Source organism: Trachypithecus francoisi, unplaced genomic scaffold, assembly GCF_009764315.1.
Source record: "Trachypithecus francoisi isolate TF-2019V2 unplaced genomic scaffold, Tfra_2.0 Lachesis_group11, whole genome shotgun sequence".
NCBI lineage: Eukaryota > Metazoa > Chordata > Mammalia > Primates > Cercopithecidae > Trachypithecus > Trachypithecus francoisi.
Genome location: NW_022681456.1, coordinates 76,573,502 through 76,597,459, shown reverse-complemented (window position 1 = coordinate 76,597,459; position 23,958 = coordinate 76,573,502). Strand labels below are relative to the sequence as shown.

The following is a 23,958-nucleotide window of genomic DNA, read 5'->3' as shown; positions in this document are numbered from 1 at the left end:
CCCTCACAGACACACCCAGGAACAATACTTTGCCATCCTTCAATCCAATCAAGTTGATAGTATTAACTATCACACCAATTTAAAGTGTAGATTCAATGGTTTTTAGTATATTCACAGAGTTGTGCACTACAATTAGTTCTAGAACATTTTTATCACCCCCCAAAAAACTCTGCACCCATTAGCAATCACTACCCATTTCCCAGCTTTCAGTGAGCTCCCCAGCCCAAAGCAACCTCTAATCTACTTTCTGTCTATAGAATTACCTATTTTGGGCATTTCATATACACATTATCACACAATACGTGGTTTTGAAGACTAGCTTTGTTCACTTAGCCTCTTTTCTTTTTTTTTTGAGATGGAGTCCTGCTCTGTCACCCGGGCTGGAGTGCAGTGGCATGATCTCGGCTCACCACAACCTCCGCCTCTCAGGTTCAAGCAATTCTCCTGCCTCAGCCTTCCAAGTAGCTGAGATTATAGGCACCAGTCACCATGCTTGGCTAATTTTTTTTTTTTTTTTTTTTGTATTTTTAGTAGAGCGGGGTTTCACCATGTTGGCCAGGCTGGTCTCGAACTGCTGACCCCAGGTGATCCACCCACCTCAGCCTCCCAAAGTGCTGGGATTACAGGTGTGAGCCACTATGCCTGGCCATGCTTAGCCTGTTTTCAAGGATCATCTATGTATAGCATGTACCAGTATAGTACTTCATTTCATTTTATTGTTAAATAATATCCCATTGTATAATGATACCACATTTTATTCATCCATTTATCAGTTTACAGACATTTGGGTTGTTTCCACTTTGGGGCTCTTATGAATAATGCTATGAACATTTATGTACAAGCTTTTGTGTAGGCATGTATTTTTATTTCTTCTGAGTATGTTACGAGGAGTGGAACTATTGGGTCATATAGCAACTGTTTAACCTTTTGAGGAACTACCAGGCTGTTTTCCAATGCAGATTCACCATTTAAAATCCCTCTAGTATTTTATAAGGGTTTCAATTTCTCCACAGTCTCACAAGCACTTGTTACTATCTGTCCTTTTGACCACAGCCACCCTACTGGGGATGAAATCGTATTTTATTATGGTTTTGATTTGCATTTCCCTGCTGGCTAATGATGTCAAGCATCTTTTCATGTGCTTATTAGCAATCTGTCTATCTTCTTGAGAGAATGTCTATTCAAATTATTTGCCCATTAAAAAAATTGGGACCAGGCATGGTAGCTCACTCCTGTAAGCTCAACACTTTAGGAGATGAGAGGATATCTTGAGGCCACGAGTTCAAGAGCAGCCTACAGACTAGGCAACATAGCAAGACCTCATCTCTACTAAAAATTTAAAACTTAGCTGAGCATGGTAGTGTGCACCTGTGGTCCCAGCTACTCAGGAGGCTTAGGCAGAAGGATCACTTGAGCCCAGGAGGTTGAGACTGCAGTGACTGCACCACTGCATTCCAGCCTGGTCGATAAGAAAAGAAACCAAACAAACAAAAACAAAAAATTAGGTATTTTATTATTGAGTTGTAAGAGTTCTTTATATATTCTGGATAGAAGTTATTTATCAGACATAATGATTTACAAATATCTTCTCCCATTCTGTGGGTTGTCTTTTCACATTTTTAGTAGTATTCCTTGCAGCACAAAAGCTTTTAACTATAATGAAATCCAATTTATTTTTTCTTTTGTTACTTGTGTTTTTTATGTAATATTTAAGAGTTTTATAGTTTTGGCTCTTACATTTAGGTCTCTGATCCACTTCTAGTTAGTTTTTGTATATATTATGAAGTGGGGATCCAACCTCATTCTTTTGCTTGTGGATGGCCAGTTGTCCCAGCATAATTTGCTGAAAAGATGATTCTTTTCCCGTTGAATTGTCTTGGCAACTCTGTCAAAAAACAATTCTTGGTAAAAGTGAGGATTTAATTTATAGACTCTCAATGATATTTTATTGGTGTATAATGTCTAGCCTTATGTTAATGCCACACTGTCTTGAGTGCTGTAGCTTTGTAGTAAGTTTGGGACTCAAGGAGTGTGAGTTGTCTAACATCGCTCTTCTTTCTCAAAATTGTCTTGGCTATTTTGGGTCCCTTGAATTTTCATATGAATTTTGTAATCAGTTTGCTAATTTCTGGGAAGAAACCAGGTGAAATTTTGATGGGATTGCATTAAATCTGATGATCAATTTGAGGAGTATTGCCATGTAAATAATATTTAGTCTTCCAATCCATAAACACGAATGTCTTTCCATTTATTTAAGTCTTTTAAAATTTATTTCAGTAATGTTTTGTAGTTTTTAGAGTACATGTTTTTTATGTTATTTATTTATTTTTTTTGAGATGGAGTCTTTTTTTTTTTTTTTTTTTTTTGAGACGGAGTCTTGCTCTGTCACCCAGGCTGGAGTGCGGTGGCGGGATCTCAGCTCACTGCAAGCTCCGCCTCCCGGGTTCACGCCATTCTCCTGCCTCAGCCTCCCGAGTAGCTGGGACTACAGGCGCCCACCACCTCGCCCGGCTAGTTTTTTGTATTTTTAGTAGAGACGGGGTTTCACTGTGTTAGCCAGGATGATCTCAATCTCCTGACCTCGTGATCCGCCCGTCTCGGCCTCCCAAAGTGCTGGGATTACAGGCTTGAGCCACCGCGCCCGGCCTAGAGATGGAGTCTTGCTCTGTCACCCAGGCTGGAGCACAATGGCATGATCTCTGGCTCACTGTAACCTCTGCCTCCCAGGTTCAAGTGATTCTCCTAGCTCAGCCTCCCAAGTAGCTGGGATTACAGGCACCTGCCAACATGCCCGGCTAATTTTTCTACTTTTGTGGAGACAGGGTTTCACTGTGTTGGCCAGGCTGGTCTCAAACTCCTGACCTCAGACGATCCGCCCGCCTGGGCTTCCCAAACTGCTGGGATTACACGCGTGAGCCACCGCACCCGGCTCTAGAGTACATGTTTTGTACATCTTGCTACGTATATTTCTAATTATTTTATTCTTTTTGATGCTATTGCAAATGAAATTATGTTCTTACTTTTGTTCTTAGATTGTTCATTGCAAGTGTATAGAAATGCAATTGAGGCCGGGCGCGGTGGCTCAAGCCTGTAATCCCAGCACTTTGGGAGGCCGAGACGGGTGGATCACGAGGTCAGGAGATCGAGACCATCCTGGTCTACACGGTGAAACCCCGTCTCTACTAAAAAATACCAAAAAACTAGCCGGGCGAGGTGGCGGGCGCCTGTAGTCCCAGCTACTCGGGAGGCTGAGGCAGGAGAATGGCGTGAACCCGGGAGGCGGAGCTTGCAGTGAGCCGAGATCGCGCCACTGCACTCCAGCCCGGGCGACAGAGCGAGACTCCGTCTCAAAAAAAAAAAAAAAAAAAAAAAAAAAGAAATGCAATTGATTCTTGTATTCTGCAACCTTGTTGAACTCTTGTATTAGTGCTAATAGATTTTTTAGTGAATTCCTTAGGATATTTTAGATATAAGGTCATCTGCAAATAGAGATGGTTTTGTTTTTCTCTCCAATCTGTATGCCTTTTACATGCATTCATTCATCTACATACAACATTCATCTTCGTGCCTAATTACACTGGTTAGAATGTCCAGTACAATGTTGAATAGAAACGGTAAGAGTAGGTATTCTTGTCTTAGTCCTAATATTAGAGAGTAATCATTCATTTTTCACCAAAAAGTATGATACTAGTTGTGGGTTTTTTGTAGATGCTTAATGACTTTTATCAGGTTAAGTCCTTTTATCTTCCTGGTTTATTAAATGTTTTTATCATGAAGAGATGTTGAATTTTGTCAAATGTCTTTTCTGTGTCTGTTAAGATGACCATGTGGTTTTTGTCCTTTATGGATAGGATGTACTATATTAATTTTATTTCTTACATTAACTCAATCTTGCCTTCCTGGGATAAATCCCACTTGGTCATGGTATACAATCCTTTTTATTTGTTGTTGAATTCATGGTAATTTGTGGAGAATATCTGGATCTATATTCATAAGAAATAGTCTAGTTTTCTTGTATTGTGTTTGTCTGATTTGGTATCTGAGTAGTACTACATCATTGAATGGGCTTGGAAGAGCTTCATTTTCTTCTGTTTTTGGAAAAACTTGTGAAGAAATAATATTAATTGCTATTTTTTCATCGGAAATTTCTGATTTATAATTCAATCTCTTCTAGGCGGCTGCTGAAGATGGCGGAGGGGCAGTTTCTGCTGCTTGCTGGCCAAGGTCACTCTGGGGCCACCTGGCAGCCATCGTGGCTAAGCAGGTACTGCTGGGCCAGAAGGTAGTGGTCGTGCACTGCGAGGGCATCAACATTTCTGGAAATTTCTACAGAAAAAAGTTGAAGTACCTGGCTTTCCTCCACAAGTGGATGAACATCAGCCCTGGCCGAAGCCCCACGTCTTCTGGCAGAGCTTGCCAGGTGGGCTGCCCCACAACAGCAGCCAGCCAGGCCGCCTAGGACCAGCCGCTAGGTGCTCGGTGGCGTCCCACCGCCCTGTGACAGGAAAAAGTAGATGGTGCTTTCTGTTGCCCTCGAGGTTGTGTGTCTGAAGCCTGTGAGAAAGTTCGTCTACCTGGGGTGCCTGGCTCACGAGACTGGCTGAAAGTACCAGACCGTGACAGCCACCCTGGAGGAGAAGGGGAAGGAGAAAACCAAGATCCACGACCAGAACAAACAACTCCTGAAGCTACGGAGACAGGCCGAAAAGAATGTGGAGAAGAAAACTGACAAATACAGAGAGGTCCTCAAGGCCCATGGACTCCTGGCCTGAGTCCAGTAAAGACTGTTTATTCCTCATGCTTGGCCTGTCCTGCCCTTCCTCCATCGTGGACCTGGAATGTGGGCACCCAGGGGCAGCAGTCCAGGTGCCACAGGCAGCCTGGGATTTAGGAAGCTTGGGAGCAAGGAAAGGGTCTTAGTCATTGCGTTTCAATAAGGTTACTTAAAGCACTCAAAGAATTGTGCAGGCATAATTCATCTGTGACCAACAGAGCAACCAGTTACTTCAGTTTCAATATCAGCAAAAGGGAGCTGGAACACTAATTGGAGGGGCCCTATCTTGTGAGCATGCATCTGTTTAATTCCCAACTGGTCATATACTATACTATGCAGCTGTTAAAATGTGAACAAGCGCTTGGGGACAGCAGCATGAGCTTGCTGTTGTACAAAGGGTATCTATAAAAGCACAGACTGGGAAGATGTATGATCAAGGGGTTACAGGCATTGCCCATGCTTCTTGCCTGTATTTTGTGACCAGAATCAAATAAATTACTTTTATTCTTTTTTTTTCTTGAGACGGAGTCTCACTCTGCCACCCAGGCTGGAGTGCAGTGGCGCATCTCAGCTCACTGCAAGATCCGCCTCCCGGGTTCACGCCATTCTCCTGCCTCAGCCTCCCAAGTAGCTGGGACTAGAGGTGCTCACCACCATGCCCAGCTATTTTTATTTTTAGTAGAGACAGGGTTTCACCATGTTAGCCAGGATGCTCTCGATCTCCTGACCTCGTGATCTGCCTGCCTCAGCCTCCCAAAGTGCTGGGATTACAGGCGTGAGCCACCGCGCCCAGCCAATATTCTTTTTGATGACAGACACAAGTATTTCCTGAAATACTTGTGGCATCATAACTGGTATTTATTTCTCATTTCATTTTTCCCTTGATCAATTTGAAGTTACATAATTCTATTTCCACACTTTTACTGATTACCTACAACACAAACCTTTCATTCATCAAAAAATCAAGTTAATCAGTATTACTTGTATCAATAAGAGTTCATTCAGGAGGGAGGCCGAGACGGGCGGATCACGAGGTCAGGAGATCGAGACCATCCTGGCGAACACGGTGAAACCCCGTCTCTACTAAAAAATACAAAAAACTAGCCGGGCGAGGTGGTGGGCGTCTGTAGTCCCAACTACTCAGGAGGCTGAGGCAGGAGAATAGCGTAAACTTGGGAGGCGGAGCTTGCAGTGAGCCGAGATAGCGCCACTGCACTCCAGCCTGGGTCACAGAGCGAGACTCCGTCTCAAAAAAAAAAAAAAAAAAAAAAAGTGCATTCAGGAAAACAAAAGTAACACTAGAATGTAATGCAGGGAGTTGATTAAATAAGTGTCAGAGGAATTAAAAAGCAAAGGGAAACATTGAGGTAACATAGAGATAAAATCTGCAAGGAGTAGCTACCACCTTTGGATCTGGGGAAACAAAGGGAAGAGGTTGGGGTTATCTAGACCAAAAGTTCAGAGAAAGGCCCTAACAGAGCTGAGGCTCAGACTCTGAGGATGGGATGTTTCCTGATTGGTGCTGGATGTTTAAGGGGGCACAATGAGTCTGGTTCTGGGAGAGCTGAAAGAAGCTTGAGGCTGGACTGATGCAGGCCAACACTAACAGGCATAGCAAGCAAAGGGGAAAATGAAAGTCACTTTTCTTTCAGTTTTCCAGTCTCCCTTAGCACTCCTATTGATAGAAACTAAGAGGGAACCAGTTGACAAGAAAGAAATGTGAATAAAACTGTCTTTGTTCACAGATGACATGACTGTCTATGTAGAAATTCCAAAAGAATTAACGAAAAATTTCTGAAACTAATAATGACTATAGCAAGTTTGTAGGATACAGATTAATATAAAAAAGTAAATTGCTTTTCTTTATACCAGCAATGAGCAAGTGGAATTTGAAATTAAAAACATAATACTCCCCAAAAATAAACTACTTAGGTTTAAATGCAACAAAATATGTACATGATCTATGTGAGGAAAAGTATAAAACTCTGATGGAAGAAATCAAATAAGAACTAAATAAAAGGAGAGATAGTCCGTGTTCCCGGAAAGGAAGACTTGATATTATCCAGATGTCAATTCTCCCCAACCTGACTGATACAATGCAATCTCAATAAAAATCCTAGCAAGTTGTTTTGTGAATGTCAACAAACTGATTCTAAAGTTTCTATGGAGAGGCAAAAGATCTGAAATAGCCAACACAATGACATAGGAGACCAAAGTTGGAGGACTGATAGTACCTAACTTCAAGACTTAGTATAAAGCTACAATAATCAAGACAGTGAGGTATTGGCAAAGTAATAGACAAATGGACCAATGGAACCCAGAAATAGACCCACATAATGCAGTCAACTGATATTTGACAAAGAAGAGGAGAAAAGCCAATACAATGGAGAAAAGATAACCTTGTCAATGAATGGTACTCAAACAACTGGGCCTCCACATGCCAAAAAAAAAAAAGAGACTCTAGACACAAACCTTATACCCTCAACAAAATTAACTCAAAATGGATCATAGACCTAAATGTAAAATGCAAACTATAAAAGTCTTAGCATATAACATAGGAGAAAATCTAGATGAACTTGGGTATGGCCATAACTTTTTAGATACAATACCAAAAGCATGTTCCATGAAATAATTGATAAGCTGGATTTCATTAAAACTAAAAACTTGCTCTGTGAAAGACACTATAAAAAGAAATGAGAGGACAAGACGCAAACTAGGAGAAAATATTCGCCACTTTGGGATGTCAAGGTGGGAAGATCACTTGAACACAGGTGTTCAAGACCAGCCTGGGCAACATAGCGAGACTCTTGTCTCTAGACAAAATTTGGCTGGGTGTGGTGGCTCACGCCTGTAATCCCAGCACTTTGGGAGGCTGAGGCAGGCAGATCACAAGGTCAGGAGTGTAAGACCAGCCTGGCCAATATGGTGAAACCCCATCTCTACTAAAAATACAAAAAATTACCTGGGTGTAGTGGCACGCACCTGTAGTCCCAGCTACTCGGGAGACTGAAGCAGGAGAATCGCTTGAACCTGGGAGGCAGAGGTTGCAGTGAGTCGAGACTGTGCCACTGCACTCCACCCTGGTGACAGAGCGACACTCCATCTGAAAACAAACAAACAAAATGAAAAGTTAGCCAGATGTGGTGGCATGCACCTGTAGTCCCAGCTATTCAGGAGGCTGAGGTGGGAGAGCTCAAGGCTACAGTGAGCCATGATTATGTCACTGCACTCCAGCCTAGGTGACAGAGCAAGAATATATATATATATATTTACAAAAGGTGTTTTTGATAAAGGACTAGTTTCCAAAATATCAAAGAACTCTTAAAATTCAACATTAAATGTATTTAGTCAGGTTCTCCAGAGAAACAGAATCAATAGGAGAGATAGATAAGTAAATAGAAGGTAGGTAGAAAGGTAGATAGATAGATAGAGAGAGAGATATTTATTATGAGATATTGGCTTACACAATGATTAAGTCCCACAATCTGTCATCTGCAAGCTGGAGGCCAGGAAAGCCAGTGCTATAGCTCTGGTCCAAACCCAACACCTGTGAATCAGGGGGCTAATGGTGTTAAGTCTCAGTCTGAGTCCAAAGGCTTAAGAACTAAGGCCAGGTGCGGTGGCTCACGCCTATAATTTGGGAGGCCGAGGCAGGTGTATCACTTGAGGTCAGGAGTTTGAGACCAGCCTGGCCAACATGGTGAAACCCCGTCTCTACTAGAAATACAAAAATTAGCCGGGTGTGGTGGCATGTGCCTATAATCCCAGCTACTTGGGAGGCTGAGGCAGGAGGATTGATTGAACTTGGGAGGTTCAGTTTGCAGTGAGCCATGATTATGCCACTGCATTCCAGCCTATATAACAGAGTGAGACTCTGTCTCCAAAAAAAAAAAAAAAAGCAAATAAACATATGTAACATATGTAAAGATGTTCCATATCATATGTCTTTAGGAAACTGCAAATTAAAACAAAAATGAGATACCACTACACACTTATTAGAATGGCCAAAATCTAGAACACTGAAAACACCAAATGCTGTCAAGGATGTGGACCAACAGGAGCTCTCGTTCTTTGTTGATGGGAATGCCAAATGGTACAGCTACTTTGGAAGGTAGTTTGGCAATTTCTTACAATACTAAATATACTCTTACAATATTATCCAGCATTCGTGCTTTTTGGTATAAGCTTAAATTAGTTGAAAACTTATGTTCACACAAACTTACACATGGGTGTTTATAGCAGCTTTATCCTTAATTGTCAAAACTTGTAAGCAACCAAGATGTCTTTCTGTAGGTGAATGGAAAATTAAACCATGGTACATCCAGACATGAAATATTATTCAGTGCTATAAAGAAATGAGCTATTAAGCCATAAGAAGACATGGAGGAACATGCATTAAGTGCATATTATTAAGTAAAAGAAACCAGCTGAAAAGGCTAAATACTGTGATTCCAACTATGTGACATTCTGAAAAAGGCAAAACTATGGAGATAGTGAAAAGATCAGTGGTTGCCAGGGACTAGGGTAGGAGAAGGTATAAAGGGGTGGACCACAGAGGATTTTTAGGGCGTAAGACCATTCTGTATGATACTTATATGATGGATACAGTTCATTATACATTTATCCAAACCCAGAGAATGTACAGCACAGAGTTGTGTTCACCACAGTGAACCTATGTGTAAACTGTGGACCTTGGGTGATAATGATGTATCAATATAGGCTGATCAGCTATAACAAGAGTGCCTCTCTGCAGCAGGATGTTGACAGTGGGGGAGGCTGTGCATGTGTGGGGACAAAGGGTATATGAAAACGCTCATATTTTCTGATCAGTTTCACTGTGAACCTAAATCTGTTGTTTGAAACAGTAAGTCAATTTAAGAAAGAAAACAAGGCCGGGCGCGGTGGCTCAAGCCTGTAATCCCAGCACTTTGGGAGGCCGAGACGGGCGGATCACGAGGTCAGGAGATCGAGACCATCCTGGCTAACACGGTGAAACCCCGTCTCTACTAAAAATACAAAAACTAGCCGGGCGAGGTGGCGGGCGCCTGTAGTCCCAGCTACTCGGGAGGCTGAGGCAGGAGAATGGCGGAAACCCGGGAGGCGGAGCTTGCAGTGAGCTGAAAACTGGCCACTGCACTCCAGTCCGGGCGACAGAGCGAGACTCCGCCTCAAAAAAAAAAAAAAAAAAAAAAAAAAAAAGAAAGAAAACAAAATGTAATTTGCAGGATACCACCCCCAGCATCATGGTGTATAGAAGGGTGGATTTGAAGTTGAAGGACATAGTTTGATAATCAGCATACTATCCTTGCAGACAATGTAAGAGAAGCCTAGAACAATTTAACTTTGTTGGTTCACCTCCGAATGTCTATGTTATTGTTTTAATGTGTTTTAATTCTATATTTTTACTTAAATTCCAGAAGACATTAATGTTGTTGTTTTATTCTTTTTTTTTTTTTTTTTGTAGAGCCAGGGTCTCCCTATGTAGCCCAGGCTAGTCTTGAATTCCTGGCCTCAAATGATCCTCTCCTCTTGGCCTCCCAACGTTCTGGGATTACGGCATGAGCCACCACACCTGGCTATCCTCATTATGGAAATGTATTTACACTAGTCATAAAATTTCTAGTGGAAGTTGTTTTCTTTCATCACATTAAAGATATCAACTATTGTCTTCTGTCTTTCATTGTTGCCGTAAGAAGTCAGTTTTCAGTCTAAACTGCTGCTCCTCTGAAGGGAAGCTGTTTCTCTAGCTGCTTTTAATTTAGTTTTTTACTCTGGTAAAAGTTGCATGCAGTGAAGTGCACAGACCTTACCTGTATAAGGACAGTGAATTTTGACAAATGTGTACACCCATATGTCCCACAGTCTGGTTGCTTTTAAGATCTGCTGTTTTCCTTTAATGTTATTTGGTTTCACCATACTATGTTTATGTGTGGACTTCTTTTTATTTACCCTGCCTGAAACTTGTTGGACCTCTTGAATCTGTGTTGATTTGTATCTTTCATTAGTTCTGAAAAATGCCCAATCAATAGGTTTGCTACCATGCTCTCTTCTCATTTCAGAACTCCAATTAGTTAGATTTTTTTTTTTTTTTTTTTTTTTAAGATGGAGTTTCCCTCTGTTGCCAGGCTGGAGTGCAGTGGTGCGATCTCGGCTCACTGCAAACTCCATCTCCCAGGTTCAAGTGATTCTCCTACCTCAGGCCCCTGAGTAGCTGAGACTAGGCGTGCACCACCATACCCAGCTAATTTTTGTATTTTTAGTAGAGACAGGATTTCATTATGTTGGCCAGGATGGTATCGAACTCTTGACCTCGTGATCCACCTGCCTTGGCCTCCCAAAGTGCTGGGATTACAGGCATGAGCCACAGTGCCCAGCCTAGTTAGATTTTTACTCTGCTCTTCATATATCTTTCTCTTTTAAACTCTCCTCTTTGTTGTTCTGTATTTTATTCTGGATAATTTATTCTAATCTATCTTCCAGTTCATTAATCCTATCTTCAGCTAAATCTAAACTGGTCTTTGGGTTACTTAAATTTTAAATGGAAAATTTCAAACACAATCAAAAGTACAATGAATCCCTCTGTACCTATCATCTTGCTGCAACAATTACAAAATAAGTTTAATTTTGTTTCATCTATATTCCACCAATTTCCCCTGGACTCCCATAGGATTATTTTAATGCAAATCCCAGACATTATGCCATTCCATTAATAAATACATGTGTATGTAACTCTAAGAGTTAAGGACCATTTTAAAAACCGTACCAAAATACCACGACTACGTCTAACAAAATTAACAAATTCTTTTTTTTTTTTTTTTTTGAGGCAGAGGTGGAGTGCAGAGGCAAGATCTCGGCTCACTGCAACCTCCGCCTACCCAGTACAAAAGATTCTCATGCCTCAGCCTCCCAAGTAGCTGGGATTACAGGCGGCTGCCACTACGCCTACTAATTTTATGGTATTTTTTATTTTTTGTATTTTTATTTTTACTCTTTTTTTTGAGACAGAGTTTCGCTCTTGTTGCCCAGGCTGGAGTGCAATGGCGTGATCTCAGCTCACTGCCACCTCCACCTCCCAGGTTCAAGCAATTCTCCTGCCTCAGCTGGTCTCAAACTTCTGACCTCAAGTGATCCACCCGCCTTGGCCTCCCAAAGTGCTGGGATTACAGGTGTGAGCCAGCATGCCTGGTCAATTTTTTTGTGTTTTTAGTAGAGATGGGGTTTTGCCATGTTGGCCAAACTGGTCTTGAACTCCTGACCTCAAGTAATTTGCCCTCCTTGGCCTCCCAAAATGCTGGGATTACAGGCCTGAGTCACTGCACTCAGCCAACAGTTTCTTAATATCACATAATATCCAGAGTCCATAATTGACTAATATAAGTTTTTTTATAGATAGTTTGATTCAGGATCCAAATAAGATCTATGCATTACATTTGGCTGCTATGTCTCCTAGATCTCTTTTATTCTCTAACAGTTCTCCTTTCCCACCTTTTCCCCCTTGCAGTGTACTTTGTTGAAGAAACTGGAGCTTTTATTCTGTTTGTTCCTGATCACATTCCTACGATGTCATTTAACATATTCTCAGATTTCTCATACTTCCTGTAAACTGTTGGTTATATTTAGAATCTTCTTTGGGCTGGGCACGGTGGCTCATGCCTGTAATCCCAACACTTTGGGAGGCCAAGGCAGGCGGACCATCTAAGGTCAGGAGTTCAAGATCAGCCTGGCCAACATGGTGAAACCCCATCTCTACTAAAAATACAAAAATTAGCCAAGCATGGTGGCACGCACCTGTAATCCCAGCTACTCAGGAGGCTGAGGCAGGAGAATCGCTTGAACCCGGGAGGCAGAGGTTGCAGTGAACCAAGATCGTGCCACTGCACTCTAGCCTGGGCGACAGAGCCACACTCTGTCTTAAAACAAAAAACAAGGCCGGGCGCGGTGGCTCAAGCCTGTAATCCCAGCACTTTGGGAGGCCGAGACGGGCGGATCACAAGGTCAGGAGATCGAGACCATCCTGGCGAACACTGTGAAACCCCGTCTCTACTAAAAAAAATACAAAAAAACTAGCCGGGCGAGGTGGCGGGCGTCTGTAGTCCCAGCTACTGGGGAGGCTGAGGCAGGAGAATGGCATGAACCCAGGAGGCGGAGCTTGCAGTGAGCTGAGATCCGGCCACTGCACTCCAGCCCCGGCGACAGAGCAAGACTCCGTCTCAAAAAAAAAACAAAACAAAACAAAAAAATTCTTCTTTGGAGAGCAAGAATCCTTCATAGATAATGCTCTGTGTTTCCTATTGTATCACATCAAGAAGCCCTGGTTGTTCCTCCTTTCGTGATGTTAGATTTTGTCAGTGTATTCACTTGGTGTCTGTTTGATTCACCCACAAGCCACGTAACTAATGTTTTTGGAGGTCATTGGTGACAGTTGACTAGATTATTTATTTCATTAGGACTGTAAAAAGATGGCAGCATATCATTCCTTCTACACTTATTAGCTGAAATTCTTCTATAAAGAAGAATTCTTAAGTTATTTAATTACTTCATTCATTTTAAAATTTAATTTTTGTTTTTAAATTTATTTATTTATTTATTTATTTGAGATGGAGTCTCACTCTTGTTGCTCAGGCTGGAGTGCAATGGCATGATCTCGGCTAACTGCAACCTCCACCCGCCGGGTTCAAGCAATTCATCTGCCTCAGCCTCCAGAGTAGCCGAGACTACAGGCCCATGCTATCATGCCCAGCTAATTTTTGTATTTTTAGTAGAGAAGGGGTTTCACCATGTTGGCCAGGCTGGTCTCAAACTTCTAACCTCAAGTGATCCTCCTGCCTCAGCCTCCCAAAGTGCTGGTATTACAGGCGTGAACCACCTTGCTCACCTATTTTTATTTCTTATTTCAATAGTTTTTGGAGTACAGGTGGTCTTGGGTTACATGGATAAGTTCTTTAGTGGTAATTTCTGAAATTTTGGTGTACCCGTCACCCAAGCAGTGTACACTGTACCCAACATATAGTCTTTTATCCCTCATCCCCTCTCCCATTCCACCTCCAAGTCCCCAAAGTCCATTATATCCATTTTTATGCCTTTGCATCCTCACAGCTTAGCTCCCACTTATAAGTGAGAACATACGGTATTTGGTTTTCCATTCCTGAGTTACTTCACTTAGAATAATGGCCTCTAGCTCCATTCAAATTGCTGTAAAAGACATTATTTTATTCTTTTTTTTATGGCTGAATAGTATTCTGTGTGTATATATATACCACGTTTTCTTTATCCACTAACTGGTTGATGGGTACTTAGGTTGGTTTCATATTTTTGCAACTGCAAATTGTACTGCTATAAGCTTATAAAGACTTCTTTTTCCTTTGGGTAGATATCCAGTAATGGGATTGTTGGATTGGATGGTAGTTCTACTTTTAGTTTTTAAAGGATCTCCATACTGTTTTCCATAGTGGTTGTACTAGTTTACATTCCCACCAGCAGTGTAAAAGTGTTCCCTTTTTACCACAGCCACACCAACCTCTATTATTTTTTCACTTTTTTATTATGGCCATTCTTGCAGAAGTAAGGTGGTATATCATTGTGGTTTTTGCATTTCCCTGATAATTAGTGATGTTGAGCATTTTTTCAGATGTTTGTTGGTTGTTTGTATATTCTTGTCCTTTGCCAACTTTTTGATGGGATTATTTGCTTTTATTCTTGCTGGTTTGTCTGAGTTCCTAGTAGATTCTAGATATTAGTCCTTTGGGGGATGCATAGCTTGTGAATATTTTCTACCACTCTATGGATTGCCTGTTTATTTATATTGCTGTGCAGAAGCCTTTTAGTTTAATTAGGTCTCTTTGTTGTTGCATTTATTTTTGGGGTCTTAGTCATGAATTCTTTGTCTAAGCCAATGTCTACAAGAGTTTTTCCGATGCTATCTTCTAGAATTTTTATAGTTTCAAATCTTAGATTTAAGTCTTTGATCCATCTTGAGTTGCTTTTTGTATAAGGTGAGATATGAGGATTCTGTTTCATTCTTCTACATGTGGCATGCCAGTTTTCTCAGCACCATTTATTGAATAGGGTGTCCTTTCCCTGATTTATGTTTTTGTTTGTTTTGTCAAAGATCAGTTGGCTGCAAGTATTTGGCTTTATTTCTGGATTCTCTATTCTGTTCCATTGGTCTACATGCCTATTTTTATACCACTACCATGCTGTTTTGGTAATTATAGCCTTGTAGTATAGTTTGAAGTCAGGTAACATGATGCTTCTAGATTTGTTCTTTTAGCTTAGTCTTGCTTTGGCTATGTGGGCTCTTTTTTGGTTCCACATGAATTTTTTTTTTTTTTTTTTTTTTTTTTTTTTGAGATGGAGTCTCGCTCTGTCACCCAGGCTGGAGTGCAGTGGCCAGATCTCAGCTCACTGCAAGCTCCGCCTCCCGGGTTCACGCCATTCTCCTGCCTCAGCCTCCCGAGTAGCTGGGACTACAGGCGCCCGCCACCTCGCCCGGCTAGTTTTTTTTTATATTTTTAGTAGAGACGGGGTTTCACCGTGTTAGCCAGGATGGTCTCGATCTCCTGACCTCGTGATCCGCCCGTCTCGGCCTCCCAAAGTGCTGGGATTACAGGCTTGAGCCACCGCGCCCGGCCCCACATGAATTTTAAGATTGTTTTTTCTAGTTCTGTGAAGAATGACGATGGTATTTTGATGGCAATTGCATTGAATCTGTACATTGTTTTGGACAGTGTAGTCATTTTCACAGTTGAATCTACCTATCTGTGAGCATGGGATATAGTTCCATTTGTTTGTGTCATCTATGATTTTGATTTCTTTCACCTGTATTTTGTAGCTTTCCTTGTGGAGATCTCTCACCTCCTTGGTTAAATGTATTCCTAAGTATTTTATTTTTTTTGCAGCTGTTGTAAAGGGATTGAGTTCTTGATTTGATTCTCAGCTTGGTTGTTGGTGTGGTGTATGGATAGGATCATATACCTAGAAAACCCTAAAGACTCATCCAGAAAGCTCCTAGATCTGATAAATGAATTCAATAAAATCTTATTTTTAATTTAAAATTTTACACCTTTTATTTCTGGAGCCTCTATCTTTAAATGTGCTATGTTATTATTTATTTATTCCTTATTTCTTTAGTTTTCTGTTTTTCAATATATTCTTGTTTCTCTTTTATTTCTTTAAACAGAGTAAGTGTAATTATTTTAGAATCTGTATCAGATAATTACAATATCTAAAGTCTTTCGGGCTCAGTTTTTGCTGTTGTTATTTCTTCTCGTTCTTATTTATGAGGTCTCCTCGTGTGTTTGTGGGTGTGTGTGTGTGTGTGTATGAACTACTAATTTTCCTTGGAAAATGACTTCTAGGAGTTCTTTGGTGGTAGGATGAAAAGACATTTTTCTAGTGTGTATTTGGATTTGTTTCTGCCACATGCCTGGGCACATTATACTCACCTCTTCAAGACCACTTCAAACTAAACGTACAAATTAAGTAGATTTTTTTGTTTGTCTGTTTTTAAACTACCTGAATCTGAAATTACACTGAAAATTTCTTTAAGGGCCCATTTGTGGTCACAAATTCCTCTGCTCTGATACCAAGGTAGCTTTTGCTGTGGTTCCCTGAGAATGGGGAGGTAAGGGAAGATTCACTATGGAGGGAATCTCCTCTCAGACTCTTTACCCTGGTGAATCTTCTGTCCCTTCCTCTAGAAAACGAAGCTCAAGTCTGCATATGTGGTAGATGCCCTCCAAGCAAATGTGACTGCTGTTTTGAATACGTCTTTAGGTTTCTGATCCCCTTTATATTTTGGCCTGTTGATTCTTTTTTTTTTTTTTTTTTTTTTGAGGCAGAGTCTTGCTCTGTTGCCCAGGCTGGAGTACAGTGGCCGGATCTCAGCTCACTGCAAGCTCCGCCTCCCGGGTTCCTGCCATTCTCCTGCCTCAGCCTCCCAAGTAGCTGGGACTGCAGGCGCCCGCCACCTCGCCCGGCTAGTTTTTTGTATTTTTAGTAGAGACGGGGTTTCACTGTGTTCGCCAGGATGGTCTCGATCTCCTGACCTTGTGATCCGCCCGTCTCGGCCTCCCAAAGTGCTGAGATTACAGGCTTGAGCCACCGCGCCTGGCTGGCCTGTTGATTCTTTACTGTCTTCTTGGCTCTACCATGCTTTTAAGAAGGTATTTCCATTTTCCCCAGCATTTTTTAGTTGTTTTATTGTGGGAGTATCAACTGAATACCTAACCTACTATATTGAAGAAAACAGAAATCTGTTTAGCTTTTCCAATACAACCTTTTATTTTTATAGAATTAATAATTGTTTTTTATCCTCCTTAGCTTTCTACCAACTTGCCACTAATATATCTGCAAACTCTTCTCATGCAAATCTCTTCTCCCTAAGTTCAAATGCATTAGGTAGTCTTTGTATTTCTTAAAGAAATCACTCTCAAACCCTTCTGAACTGCTCTAATTTTGATGAATTGATCTCTAGTCCTGCCATACAACTTGGCATCTCCCTTCACCATTGTCCTGGAGATTCCTTTGGTCTCTTTTGTGCTGGATCTCATTTCTTGGACTTCATGCATTTCTCTCTCTCTCTCTCTTTTTTTTTTTTCAACTGACTAATTTGTCTTGGCATAATAAATCCTCTATCTTTTGAAAAGCAGTGCATGGAATAGCAATACTTTGAGAACTTGCATGTCTGAAATCGTTTTTATTCTGGATTCACAATTAAATTATAGTTTGATTCAACATAGTAGAAGTTCTAGCCAGAGCAATCAGGCAAGAGAGAAAGAAATAAAAGGCATCCAAAATAGAAAAGAGGAAGTCAAATTATCCCTGTTCACTGATAATATGATTTTTTTTTTTTTTTGAGATTGAGTTTCGCTCTTGTTGCCCAGACTGGTGTGCAATGGCGCCATCTTGGCTCACCACAACCTCTGCCTCCCGGGTTCAAGCGATTCTCCTGCCTCAGCCTCCCAAGTAGCTGGGATTGTAGGCATGTGCCACCATGCCCGGCTAGTTTTGTATTTTTAGTAGAGATGGGGTTTCTCCATGTTGGTCAGGCTGATCTTGAACTCCCAACCTCAGGTGATCTGCCCACCTTGGCCTCCCAAAGTGCTGGGATTACAGGTGTGAGCCACCACGCCCAGCAATATGATCTTATATCTACAAAATCCTGAAGACTCCACCAAAAAAACTCTTAGATTTGATCAATTAATTCAGTAAAGTTTCAGGATACAAAATAAATGTACAAAAATCAAGAGTGTTTCTAATCACTAACAATGTTCTAGCTGCGAATGAAATCAGGAAGGCGATCTCATTTACAATAGCTACCAAAAAATAAACTATCTAGGAATATATTAACCAAAGAGGTAAAATAATTCTATAAGAAAAACTACAAAACACTGACGAAAGAAATTGTAGGTGACATAAACAAAATAAATAAATACACACAGGCATACATACATGGGAAAGAATATCCTTTTCAACAAATGGTATAAACGGTGCTGGGGAAATTGGATTGCCATGTGCAGAAGAATGCAACTGGACCCCTATCTTTTACTACATGCAAAAGTCAACTCACAATGGACTAAAGACTTAAATGTAAGACCTGAAACTTTAAAAATACTAGCCAAAAACCTAGGGAAAACTCTTCTGGACATTGGCTTAGGAAAATAATTCATAACTAAGACCTCAAAACACAGGCAACAAAAAACAAAAATAGGTAAATGGGACTTAATTAAACTACAAAGCTTCTGCCTAGCAAAAGAAATAGTCAACAGAATGAACAGACAACCTGCAGAATGGGAGAAACTATTTGCAAAATATACATCTAACAAGGGTCTAATATCAGAATATAAAAGGAACTAAAACTCGACAAAAATCTGAAATAACTCCATTAAAAGTGAGCAAAGGTTATGAATAGACATTTTTTTCCAAAAAGACATACAAATGACCAAGAAATGTATGAAAAAACGCTCAATATCACTAATCATCAGAAAAATGCAAATTAAAACCACAATGAGATACCATCTTACAACAGTCAGAATGACTATTACGGAAAAGTCAAAAAATAACATGTTGGTGAGGATATGAAGAAAAGAGAACACTTAAACACTGTTGGTGGGAATGTAAATTTAGTACAACCTCTATGGAAAAGAATGGAGGTTTCTCAAAGAACTAAAAAATAGAATTACTACTTGATCCCACAATCCCATTAGGAAAAGAAATTATTATATCAAAAAGATCCTGGTATTTGTATGTTTACTGCAACACTATTCACAATAGCAAAGATATGGAATCAACCTAAGTGTATATCAATGGATGACTGGTTAAAGAAAATGTGGTATATATATATACAATGAAATACTGTTCAGCCATAAAAAAGAATGAAATCTGTCTTTTGCATAAATATGGATGGAATGGGAGACCATTATCTTAAGTGAAACAAGTCAGACACAGAAAGACAAACGTTGCATGTTCTCACTTATAAGTGGGAGCTAAACAATGTGTACACATGGACATAGAGTGTAGAATAATAGACAATGGAGACTCAGAAGGATGATGGAGTTTGAGGGGGCTAGATGATGAGAAATTACTTAATGGGTACAATACACATTGTCTGGGTAATGGATACCCTAAAAGCCCTGACTTCACCACTACACAATCTATGCATGTAACAAAATTGCACTTGTATTCCACAAATTCATATAAAAATAATGTTGAATCAACAAACATTTTAGTTTGGTGGAGTATAGAATTATAGGTTGGAAATAATTTCCCTAAAAATTTGAAGGTATTTTATATTATTTTCTAGCTCCCAATGTATTTTTTTTTTTTTTTTTTTTTTGAGACGGAGTCTCGCTCTGTCGCCCAGGCTGGAGTGCAGTGGCCGGATCTCAGCTCACTGCAAGCTCCGCCTCCCGGGTTTACGCCATTCTCCTGCTTCAGCCTCCCGAGTAGCTGGGACTACAGGTGCCCGTCACCTCGCCCAGCTTAGTTTTTTGTATTTTTTAGTAGAGACGGGGTTTCACCGTGTTAGCCAGGATGGTCTTGATCTCCTGACCTCGTGATCCGCCCGTCTCGGCCTCCCAAAGTGCTGGGATTACAGGCTTGAGCCACCGCGCCTGGCCTGTATTTTTTCTTTTTTAAGAGACAGGGTCTCACTCTGTCACCCAGGCTGGTTGTGTACCGTGGTGTGTTCATGGCTGACTGCAGCCTTGACCTCCTGGGCTCAAGTAATACTCCTACCTCAGCCTCCCAAGCAGCTGGGATCACAGGCACTCGCTACCATGCCCTGCTATTTTTTTATTTTTATTTTTTTGTAAAGATGGAGTCTCCCTATGTTGTCCTGGCTGATCTCAAACTCTTGGGCTCAAGTGATCCTCCCATCTCGGCCTCCCAAGGTGCTGGGATTACAGGAGTGAGGCACCACACCCAGCCCTCCCAATGTTGATGAGTTTGTAAGCCCAATGCTGTTCTGATTCCTTTTTTTTTTTTAATTTAAAAAATTGTATTTTAAATTTGTGTGGGCGCACAGTGGTGTATATATATATATATTTATGGGGTACATGAGATACTTTGATACAGACATACAATAAGTAATAATCACATCATGAAAAATGGAGTATCCGGCCAGGTGCGGTGGCTCATGCCTGTAATCCCGGCACTTTAGGAGGCCGAGACGGGCGGATCATGAGGTCAGGAGATCGAGACCATCCTGGCTAACACGGTGAAACTCCGTCTCTACTAAAAATACAAAAAATTAGCCGGGCGTGGGCACCTGTAGTCCCAGCTACTCAGGAGGCTGAGGCAGGAGAATGGCGTGAACCCAGGAGGCAGAGCTTGCAGTGAGCTAAGATCATGCCACTGCACTCCAGCCTAGGCAATAGAGCGAGACTCTGTCTCAAAAAAGAAAAAAAGAAAAAGAAAAAAAAAGAAAAATGGAGTATCCATCCCCTCAAGAATTTATCCTTTGTGTTACAATCCAATTATACTCTTTATTTTAAAATGTACAATTATTATTGACTATAGTTACCCTGTTATGCTATCAAATACTAGGTGTTTTTCATTATTTCTATGTTTTGTACCCATTAGTCATCCCCACTTCTCCCCAACCCCACACTACCCTTCCCGGCATTTGGTAACCATCCTTCTACTCTCTATCTCTGTGAATTCAACTGCTTTGAATTTAGCTCTCAAAAATAAGTGAGAACATGTGAAGTTTGTCTTTCTGTGCCTGGCTTATTTCACTTGACATAATGACCTCCAGATCCATCCATGTTGTTGCAAGTGACAGGATCTCATTCTTTTTCATGGCTGAATAGTAAGTACTCCTATGTGTATATGCACTATATTTTTAAAATCCATCTGTTGATGGACACGTAGGTTACCTCCAAATCTTAGCTATTGTGAATGGTGCTGCAACAAAAATGGGAGTACAGATATCATTTCCATATACTGATTTCCTTTCTGTTGGGTATATACCCATCAGTGGGATTGCTGAATTTTATGGTAGCTCTATTTTTAGTTTTTTGAGGAAACTCCAAACTGTTTTCCATAGTGGTTGTACTAATTTACATTCACACCAACAGTGTACAAGGGTTCCCTTTTCTCCATGTCCTCTCAAATATGTGTTATTGCCTATCTTTTGGGTAAAAGCCATTTAAACTGGAGTGAGATGATATCTCATTGTAGTTTTGATTTGCATTTCTCTGATGATCAATCATGTTGAGTACCTTTTCATACACCTGTTTGCCATTTGTATGTCTTCTTTCGAGAAATGTCTATTCAGATCTTTTACCCATTTTAAAATCAGATTATTAGATTTTTTTTCTTTTGTTTGTGCTCCTTATATATTCTGGTTATTACTCCCTTGTCAGATGAATAGTTTGCAAGTATTTTCTCCCATTCTGTGGGTTGTCTCTTCACTTTGTTGATTGTTTTCTTTGCTGTGCAGAAGCTTTTTAACTTGATGTGATTCTATTTGTCCATTTTTGTTTTGGTTACCTGTGCTTGTAGGGTATCTCAAGAAATTTTTGCCCAGGCCAATGTCCCAGAGAGGCTCCTCAATGTTTTCTTATAGTAGTTTAATAGTTTCAGATCATAGATGTAAGTCTTTAAGCCATTTTGATTTGATTTTTATGAATGGCAAGAGATAGGGGTCAAGTTTTATTCTGCATATGGATCTCTAGTCTTCCCTGTACCATTTGTTGAAGAACTGTCTTTCCTCTAGTGTCTGTTCTTGGCACCTTTGTCAAAAATGAGTTCACTACAGATATATGGACTTGTTTCTGGATTCTGTATTCCATTCCATTGGTCTGTGTCTGTTTTTATGCCAGTACCATGCTGTTTTGGTTATTATAGCTCTGTAGTATAATTTGAAGTCGGGTAATGTGATTCCTCCAGTTTTGTCCTTTTTTCTCGGGATAGCTTTGGCTATTCTAGGTCTTTTGTGGTTCCATTCTAGGGCTTTTAGGGTTGTTTTTTCTATTTCTGTTAAGAATGTCATTGGTATTTTGATAGAGATTGCAATGAATCTATAGATTGCTTTGGGTAGTAATGGTGGTCTGATTCTTAATCCTAATGCTGTTCTGATTTTTAAAAAATTTATTAACAAAGCAACAACATGAAGTCACATGTTCTGATTTTTTGTCTGTGTATGCAACTTGTTCTTTCTTTCTGGAAGCTTTTAGAATTGTTTCTCTGTGTCCAGTACTCTGAGATTCTATAATGACGTGTCTTGGTGTGGGTTTGATTTGTTGTTCTGGATACTTAGGGTGCCCGTTCAATTTGGAGACTCTGTTCTTCAGTTTGGGTTAGTCCTTTTAAATAATTTTTTTTGATGATTTCTTTGCTTCTGATTCTCTGTTCTCTTTCTGGAACTCTAATTTAGAACTCTTATTTTGTCCAGACCTTCTGGACTGATCCTTTAATTTTTATGTTTTCTCCTAAAGTAGAACAAATTTCATCTTCTTCAACTTTATCCTCCAGTCTTTGTACAGAATTTTTATTTCTGTAACATGGTTTTAGTTTCCAAGAGCTCTTTTTGCTTATCCAAATAGTAGTTACTCTCAAGTAGTTTCCTGTTGTTATTTTATGAATGCACTATAATATCTCTTTGAGAAGTCTGATGATGGATTATTTTTAATGTTTTGTTGTTTTAGATGGAGTCTAGCTCTATGGCCCAGGCTGGAATGCAGTGCCGCAATCTCAGCTGAAGGCAACTTCCGCCTCCCAGGTTCAATCAATTCTTCGGCCTCAGCCTCCTGAGTAGCTACAGGTGCGTGCCACCATGCCCAGCTAATTTTCGTATTTTTAGTAAATACGGGGGTCTCACCACGTTAGCCAGGCTGGTCTTGAACTCCTGACCTCAAGTGATCCGCCCACCTCGGCTTCCCAAAATTTTGGGATTACAGGCGTGAGCCACCGTGCCAGGCCAATTTTTTAATGTTTTATTTTTGGTGGTTTTTTTTCCCCCCCACTCCGTTGCAATTTATGTTTCCTCTCATTTGCTTTTCCCTTCTTGTTTGTTTTTGTTTCTTACTCGTATATTAAAGTCCTTCCTTAAACGTCTAATGATCTCTGGCTATTTATTTTGAAGAGTAAGAACACTAAAACGCTGATTGGAAAGTGAAATGAGGGCTGGGGCACCTAGGCCAAAGTCTTACATGTGGAATTCATTATAATTATCTATATCATTAAGAGAATTCTGATGAGGGTATCTTTGGGATTTTTCTTTGGAGGTGGTGAGATTCCCCAGAGAGGATTTTCCAAAGGTATAATCAGGCTCTTGTTTACCTTTGTTTCGTAATCAATATTCTCAAGTTTGTTAAAAGTTACCATTCTTCGGTTTGATTTCCAGCTTCCAAAATTGCTGCTGTTCTCTCCTTTCCCTTTCTTACGGCCTGGAGAGTAATACATAATTCCATCTTTAACTGGAAGCCCATGTATGTATGTATGTATGTATGTATGTATGTTCTCACTTATTTGAGACCGGGTTTCGCTGTGTTGTGCAGGCTGCACTTGAACTCCCGGGCTCGGGAGATCCTCCTGCCTCAGCTTCCGGAGTAGCTGATACCACAGGTGCGTGCCACCGCGTCTGACTGCCCGCATTATTTCTCTAGGATAGTTTTTTTGGAGGTCAACTGCAGGATCGTATAGGAAGATTTTGACACAAATTTTCTTTTTGCCCCAAA

General features: G+C 40.6%; 1 pseudogene; it reads left to right on the top strand.

The window, feature by feature from the left end:
• Positions 1-4,187: 4,187 nt before the first annotated feature.
• LOC117090856 lies at positions 4,188-4,772 on the top strand (annotated as a pseudogene).
• The last annotated feature ends 19,186 nt before the right edge of the window (positions 4,773-23,958 follow it).